A 7,659-nucleotide genomic window follows, 5' to 3' on the forward strand; every position below is an offset into this window, starting at 1 on the left:
ACCCTGCTTCTTTTCCCTCCCTTTCTCAGGTGGTGATGCTACGATAGCGTTAGAAAAATAGTGGACAGCTGACGGCTACCAGCAGACCACGACAACCAGAGTCTCTTTGGTTGCACACAAAGAAACCCTCATCTCCTACACTGAGAAGCACCTTGTACTGGACGCCAGCTCACTGGCTGCTTCTGGAGACCCCCTGCCACAGTTGGTGCAGGTGTTTGAGAAGGCAGGTGAGGAGAGGGGGTTTGAGGCTGAATCACTCGCCACTCGAGGGTGGAACACTCAGCCTCCGGCACAAAGTTCCCTACTTGTTAATTTTTCGCACGTGTTGAAGCAGGAGAGTGAACCAGTGTGAAACGGAATACACCAGTGGCCTTTTACATATGATGGAAATATTAGCTAGAAGGAAGGGTAATGGAATTCGGTAGCTATTCCTTAGTGCTACTGATACCGTTAGAAAAATAGTGGACAGCTGATGGCTACCAACAGACCATGACAACCAGAGTCTCTTTGGTTGCACACAAAGAAACCCTCATCTCCTACACTGAGACAGTAAAGACAAGGGCCAGGCCAAGAATTAACACGGCAAAGATGCCAAACGCCCAGTCAAGGTGTTCTGTTAGGCTGTTTGGGACCGTGGTTGGGAAAACCTGGGCCCATGACCCCTGTATCAGAGGTCCCCAGGCTGCCTTGCGCTTTTGGAGCCTACACATGTGGGTTGGTGCAGCCCTGCCAACCTGGCATTCCCCTCCCCAACCTGTCAGACACTAGGCATACAATTTATTTCTTAGCACAGTTCAGGCAGAAACATGACGAGACAGAAAAGAGACTGTAGCCTCTCCTCCTCAAAAGAACCGCATATTGGTTTGCAAGGGCTGCAGTAACAGTACCACAAACTGGGTGGCTTACCAGAAGGTAACTGTCCTTTGGAGTTCTCTTGTGGCACAGCAGATTAAGGATCTGGCATTGCTGCTGCAGTGTCTTGGGCCACTGCTATGGCATGTGTTCCATTCCTGGCCTGGAAACTTCCACGTGCCATGGGCATGGCCAGAAAAGAAAAAAAAAAATTATTACCACAGTTCTGACAACTGGAAGTTAGAATAAGGTGACAGAGGGCTGTGAGGGAAGGATCTGTATCATTTGTATCTGCTAGCTTCTAGTGGTTTACTCAGAATCTTTGTTCTTACTTGTTGATGAATCATACCAGTCTCTGCCTTCACGTTTACATGGGTTTATTTCAGACAAACATTGTTTGTTTCAGTGTCCAACTCCCTGGTTTTTAAGGACACCAGTCATTGGATTAGGACCTACCCTGATTAATTCAACTTAATTTGATCATCTGCAAAGACCCTATTTCCAAATAAGCTTATGTTCACAGGTCCTGGAGGTTAGGACTTCAGCATCTTTTGGAGGGACAAAATTCAACCCCATTAAAGGCTGTAAGATCCAGCCAAGGAGCTGGGAAAGTTTATGTGGGCTGGATCATGAGTGTGCTTGATGAGTGGTGGTCCCCAAATCCTTGTGTTCTTGTATGGAAGTGGAGCTGATTACATTACTGTGTTAATTTCTGCCAAGTAGCAAAGTGATCTAGATACACACACATGCACATATTCTTTTCCATGGTGGTTTATCACACAGTATTAAATGTATTTCCCTGTGCTCTACAGTTGGACCTTCTTGCTTATCCATTCTCTGAGTAACAGTTTGCATCTGCTAACCCTAAACTCCAATACCTACCTCCACAACTATCCCCCTTTCCCTTGGCAATCACAGGTCTGTTCTCTGAGTCTATTCTATTTTTTTCAATGAATTTTGTTGTATTTATAGTTGTACAACCATCATCACAACCCAATTTTACAGCATTTCCATCCCAAACTCCCAGTCCATCCCCTCCCCAACAACCTCTCTCCTTTGGTAACCATGTTTTTCAAAGTTTATGAGTCAGTTTCTGTTCTGCTAAGAAGTTCACTGTATCCTTTTTTTAGATTCCACATATAAGTGATAGCATGTGACGTTTGGGTCTCACTAACTAACTTCACTTAGCATGATAATTTCTAGGTTCAGCAAATGCCATTATTTCATTACTTTTTATGGCTGAATAATATTCCACAGAGTATATGTACCACATCTTTAGCCACTTCTCTGTCAATGGTCATTTAGGTTGCTTCCATGTTTTGGCTGCAGTGAACACTGCGGTACATGTATCTTTTAATATCATGGTTTTCTCTGGATAGATATCCAGGAGTGGGGTTGCTGGATCAAATAGTACTACTATTTTTAGGGTTTTTGTTTGTTTGTTTGTTTGCCATTTCTTGGGCCGCTTCCCTTGACATATGGAGGTTCCCAAGCTTGGGGTCGAATCGGAGCTGTAGCCCCTGGCCTACGCCAGAGCCACAGCAATGCAGGATCCCAGCCACGTCTGTGACCTACACCACAGCTCACGGCAACGCCAGATCTTTAACCCACTGAGCAAGGCCAGGGATCAAACCCGCAACCTCATGGTCCCTAGTCAGATTTGTTAACCACTGAGCCACAACAGGAACTCCTATTTTTAGTTTTTTGAGGAATCGCCATACTGTTTTCCATGTTGGTTGCATCAATTGACATACCCATCAACAGGGTAAGAGGGTTCCCTTTTCTCTACACCCTCTACAGCATTTAGTGTTTGTAGACTTTGGGTGATGGCCATTTGGCTTGTGTAACGTGGTACCTCATAGTAGTTTTGATTTGCATTTCTCAATGTTGGGAGTGTCCATTGTGGCTCAGTGGTTAATGAAACTGACTAGGATCCATGAAGATGCGGGTTTGATACCCAGCCTTGCTCAGTGGGTTGAGGATCCGGCACTGCCATGAGCTGTGGTGTAGTTCACAGACGCGGCTTAAATCTGGCATTGCTACGGCTGTGGTGTAGGCCGGCAGCTATAGCTCTGATTGGACTCCCAGCCTGGGAACCTCCATGTGCTGAGGGCGTGGCCCTAAAAAGCAAAACTAAATAATAATCAGTAATGTTGAACATCTTTTCACGTGTGTTTTGGCCATCTGTATGTGCTTTTTGGAGAATTGTCTGTTTAGATATTCCCACTTTTTGATGGTGTTGTTTGTTTTTTGGTATTGAGCTGCAGGAGGTGTTTATAGATTTTGGAGATTAATCCCTTGTCAGTCACTTCATTTGCAGATATTTTCTCCAATTCTGTAGGTTGTTGTCTTTTGCTTTTGCTTAGGGTTTCCTTTGCTGTGCAAAAACTTTTAATTAGATCCCATTTGTTTATTTTTGTTTTTGTTGTCATTACCCTAGGAGGTGGATCTGAGAAGATATTGCTGTTGTTTATGTCAGAGAGTATGGGGCCTGTGTTTTCCTCTAAGAGTTTTATAGTATCCATTCTATGTTTAGATCATTAATCCACTTTGAGTTTATTTTTGTGTATGGCATTAGGGAGTGTTGTATTTTCATTGTTTTACATGTAGCCGTCCAGTTTTCCCAGCACCACTTATTGAAGGGAATGTCTTTTCTCCATTGTATATTCTTGCCACCTTCGTCATAGATTAGTTGACCGTAGGTGCAGAGGTTTAATTCTGGGCTTTCTGTCATGTTCTGCTGATCTTTATTTCTGTTTTTGTGCCAGTACCATAATGTTTTGATGACCATAACTTTGTAGTATAATCTGGAGTCAGGGATGATCCTTCCAGCTCCATTTTTCTTTCTCAGGATGGCTTTGGCTATTCTGGGTCTTTTGTGTTTCCAAACAAACTTTAAAATATTTTGTTCTAGTTCTGTGAAAAATGTCCTTGGTAATTTGATAGGGATTGCATTCAATCTGTACATTGGCTTGAGTACTAAAGCCATTTTGACAATACTGAGTCATCCAATCCAAGAACATGGTATGTCTTTCCGTTTGTGGCATTTTTGATTTCCTTCCTCAGTGTATTATAGTTTTGAGAGTATAGGTCTTTTGTCTCTTTAGGTAGGTTTATTCCTAGGTATTTTTTTTTCTTTTTTATGTGATGGTAAATGGGATTGTTTCCCTAATTTTTCTTTCTGATCTTTCATTGTTAGTATATAGAAATGCAGTTGATTTCTGTGTATTAATTTTGTACCCTGCAACTTTGCCAAATTCATTGATGAGCTCTAACAGTTTCCTGGTAGCATCTTTAGCACTTTCTAGGTATAGTATATGTTATCTGCAAACTGATAATTTTTCCTCTTCTTTTCCAATTTGGATTCCTTTTATTTCTTTTTCTTCTGATTACTGTGGCTAGGACTTCCAAAACTATGTTGAAGAGTGGCAAGAGTGGACATCCTTGTCTTTTTCCTGATCTTAGTGGGAATTCTTTCAGTTTTTCACCATTGAGAATGATGTTAGCTGTGGGTTTATACATGGCATTTATCATGTTGAAGTAGGTTCCTTCTGTGCCTACTTTCTGGAGGGTTTTTTTCTTTATCAGAAATGGGTGTTGGATTTTGTCAGAAGCTTTTTCTGCATCTATTGAGATGATCATATGGTTTTTTAATCTTCAGTTTGTTAATGTGGTGAATCACACTGATCAATTTGCAGATATTGAAAAATCCTTGGAGTTCCCATCGTGGCTCCGTGGTAACGAACCCAGCTAGTATCCATGGGGACACAGGTTTGATCCCTGGCCTTGCTTGGTGGGTTAAGGATCCAGTGTTGCCATGAGCTATGGTGTAGGTCGCAGACATGGCTACTATCCCATGTTGCTGTGACTGTGGTGTGGGCCAGCAGCTTCAGCTCCAAATTCGACCCCTAGCCCGGGAACTTCCATATGCTGTGAATGCAGCCCTAAAAAGACAAAAAATAAATAAATAAAATAGGACGTGATCTCCTTCTCAGAAAGTGATTTTGTAATTAATGAAAGAAAAGAGAAAAAGAAAGAAAGAAAGAAAAGAAAAGAAAAGAAAAGGGGAGTTCCCGTCGTGGCACAGTGGTTAACGAATCCGACTAGGAACCATGAGGTTGCGGGTTCGGTCCCTGCCCTTGCTCAGTGGGTTAACGATCCGGCGTTGCCGTGAGCTGTGGTGTAGGTTGCAGACGCGGCTCGGATCCCGCGTTGCTGTGGCTCTGGCGTAGGCCGGTGGCTACAGCTCCGATTCAACCCCTAGCCTGGGAACCTCCATATGCCGCGGAAGCGGCCCAAGAGATAGCAACAACAACAACAACAAACAACAACAACAAAAGACAAAAAGACAAAAAAAAAAAAAAAAAAAAGAAAAGAAAAGGAAGGTCCTTGCATCCCTTGGATGAATCCCACTTGGTCATGGTGTACAACCCTTTTAATGTATTGCTGGATTCAGTTTACTGCTATTTTGTTGAGGACTTTTGCATCTATGTTCATCAGTGATACTGATCTGTAATTTTCTTTTTTTGTGGTATCTTTGTCTGGTTTTGCTATCAGGATGACGGTGGCCTCATAGAATGAGTTTGGGAGTGTTCCTTCATCTGCCATTTTGTGGAATTCTTTCAGAAAGATAGCTGTTAACTCGTCTCTAAATTTTTGAAAGAATTTGCCTGTGAATCCGTCTGGTCCTAGACTTTTGTTTGATGGAAGTTTTTAAATCAGAGTTTCAATATCATTACTTGTGACTTGTCCATTCGTCTTTTCTATTTTGTCTTGGAAGATTGTACTTTTCTAAGAAATTGGTCATTTCTTCTAGGTTGTCAATTTTATTGGCATACAGTTGCTTGTAGTACTCTCTTATGATCCTTTGTATTTCTGTGATGTCTGTTGAAATGTCTCCTTTTTCATTTATAATTTTGTTGATTTGAATCCTCTTTTCTCTTTCTTGATGAGTCTGTCTAAGGGTTTGTCAGTTTGATTGATCTTTTCAAAGAACCAGAGTTTCATTTCATTTATCTTTCCTATGGTTTTCTTCTTCTTTTCTTTTCTTTCTTTTTTTTTTTTTTTTTTTTTTTTTTTTGTCTTTTTGCCATTTCTTGGACCGCTCCCACGGCATATGGAGTTTCCCAGGCTAGGGGTCGAATTGAGCTGTAGCCACCGGCCTACACCACAGCCACAGCAATGCCAGATCCGAGCCATGTCTGCAACCCACACCACAGCTCACGGCAACGCCGGATCCTTAACCCACTGAGCGAGGCCAGGGATCGAACCTACAACCTTATGGTTCCTAGTCGGATTTGTTAACCACTGCACCACGATGGGAACTCTTTCATTTCTATTTCATTTATTTCTGCTGTGATCTTTATGCTTTGTTTCCTTCTGTTAACTTTGGGTTTTGTCTGTTCTTCTTTCACTAGTTGCTTTAGGTGTAAATTAGGTTGTTTATTTGAGATTTTTCTTGTTTCCGGAGGTAGGCCTGTATCACCATAAACCTCCCTCTTAGAACTGCATTTGCTGCATCCCTTGGGGTTTGGATCATTGTGTCTTTATTGTCATTTGCTTCTAGTTATTTTTTAATTCTGTCTTTGATTTCTTCAGTGATCTATTGGTTGTTTAGTAGCATCTTGTTTAGTCTCCACATGTTTGTGTTTTTTATGTTTTTTTCTTGTTGATTTCCAACTATATAACGTAGTCAGAAAAGATACTTGATATGATTTCAATTTTTAAAAACTTGCCAAGCCTTGATTTGTGGCCCAGAATGTGATCAATCCTAGAGAATATTCTGTGTGCACTTGAGAAGAATGTGTATTCTGCTGCTTTTGGACAGAATGTTCTATAAATATATATTAAATCCATCTGGTCTAATGCATCATTTAAGGGCTGGGTTCCCTTGTTGATTTTCTGTCTGGATGATCTGTCCATTGCTGTAAGTGGGGTGTTAAAGTCCCCTGCTATTATTGTGCTATCGTCAGTTTCTCCTTTTAAGGTTGTTAGCAGTTGCCTTATATATTGAGGTGATCCTCTGTTGGGTGCATATATCTTTACAGTTGTTATATCTTCTTGGATTGATCCTTTGATCATTATGTAATGCCCTTGTCTCTTATAATATTCTTTATTTTAAGGTCTATTTTGTCTGATATGAGTATTGCTACTCCAGCTTTCTTTTGACTTCCATTTGCATGGAGTATTTTCTTTGATTCTCCCCATTTTCAGTTTGTATATGTCCCTAGAACTGAAGTGGGTCTCTTGAAGACAGCATATATAAGGGTCTTGTTTTTGTATCCATTCAGCCAGTCCATGTGTTTTGGTTGGGGCATTTAGTCCATTTACATTTAAGGTAATGACTGATATGTATGTTCTTATTGCCATTTTATTAACTGTTTTGGATTTGTTTTTGTGGTCTTTTTTCTTCCCTTCGTCTCTTGTGGTTTGATGACTGTCTTTAGTGTTGTATTTGAGTTGCTTTTCTTATGTGTGTGTGTATCCACTGTAAATTTTTGGTTTGCAGTTACCCTGAAGTTTGATATGAGTCTGTATACCTACGAGATTGTTCTAAGTCGTTGGTCCCTTAACTGCAAGTGCATCTCCAGGGCCCTGCATGCACCCTCCTCCTCTCTCGATTTCTGACTTTGGTGGCGTAATTGTGTGTGGATGATTTCCTACCTTTACTGTGTGTGTGACTCCACTGGTGAGCCTGTCATTTCTAATATTTTTGTTTCTAGTTGTGGCCTTTTCCTTTCCACCTAGAGAAGTTCCTTTAGTATTTGTTGCAAAGCTGGTTTAGTGGTGCTGAATTCTCTTAGCTTT

The sequence above is a fragment of the Sus scrofa genome, unplaced genomic scaffold (assembly GCF_000003025.6).
Source record: "Sus scrofa isolate TJ Tabasco breed Duroc unplaced genomic scaffold, Sscrofa11.1 Contig944, whole genome shotgun sequence".
Classification (NCBI taxonomy): domain Eukaryota; kingdom Metazoa; phylum Chordata; class Mammalia; order Artiodactyla; family Suidae; genus Sus; species Sus scrofa.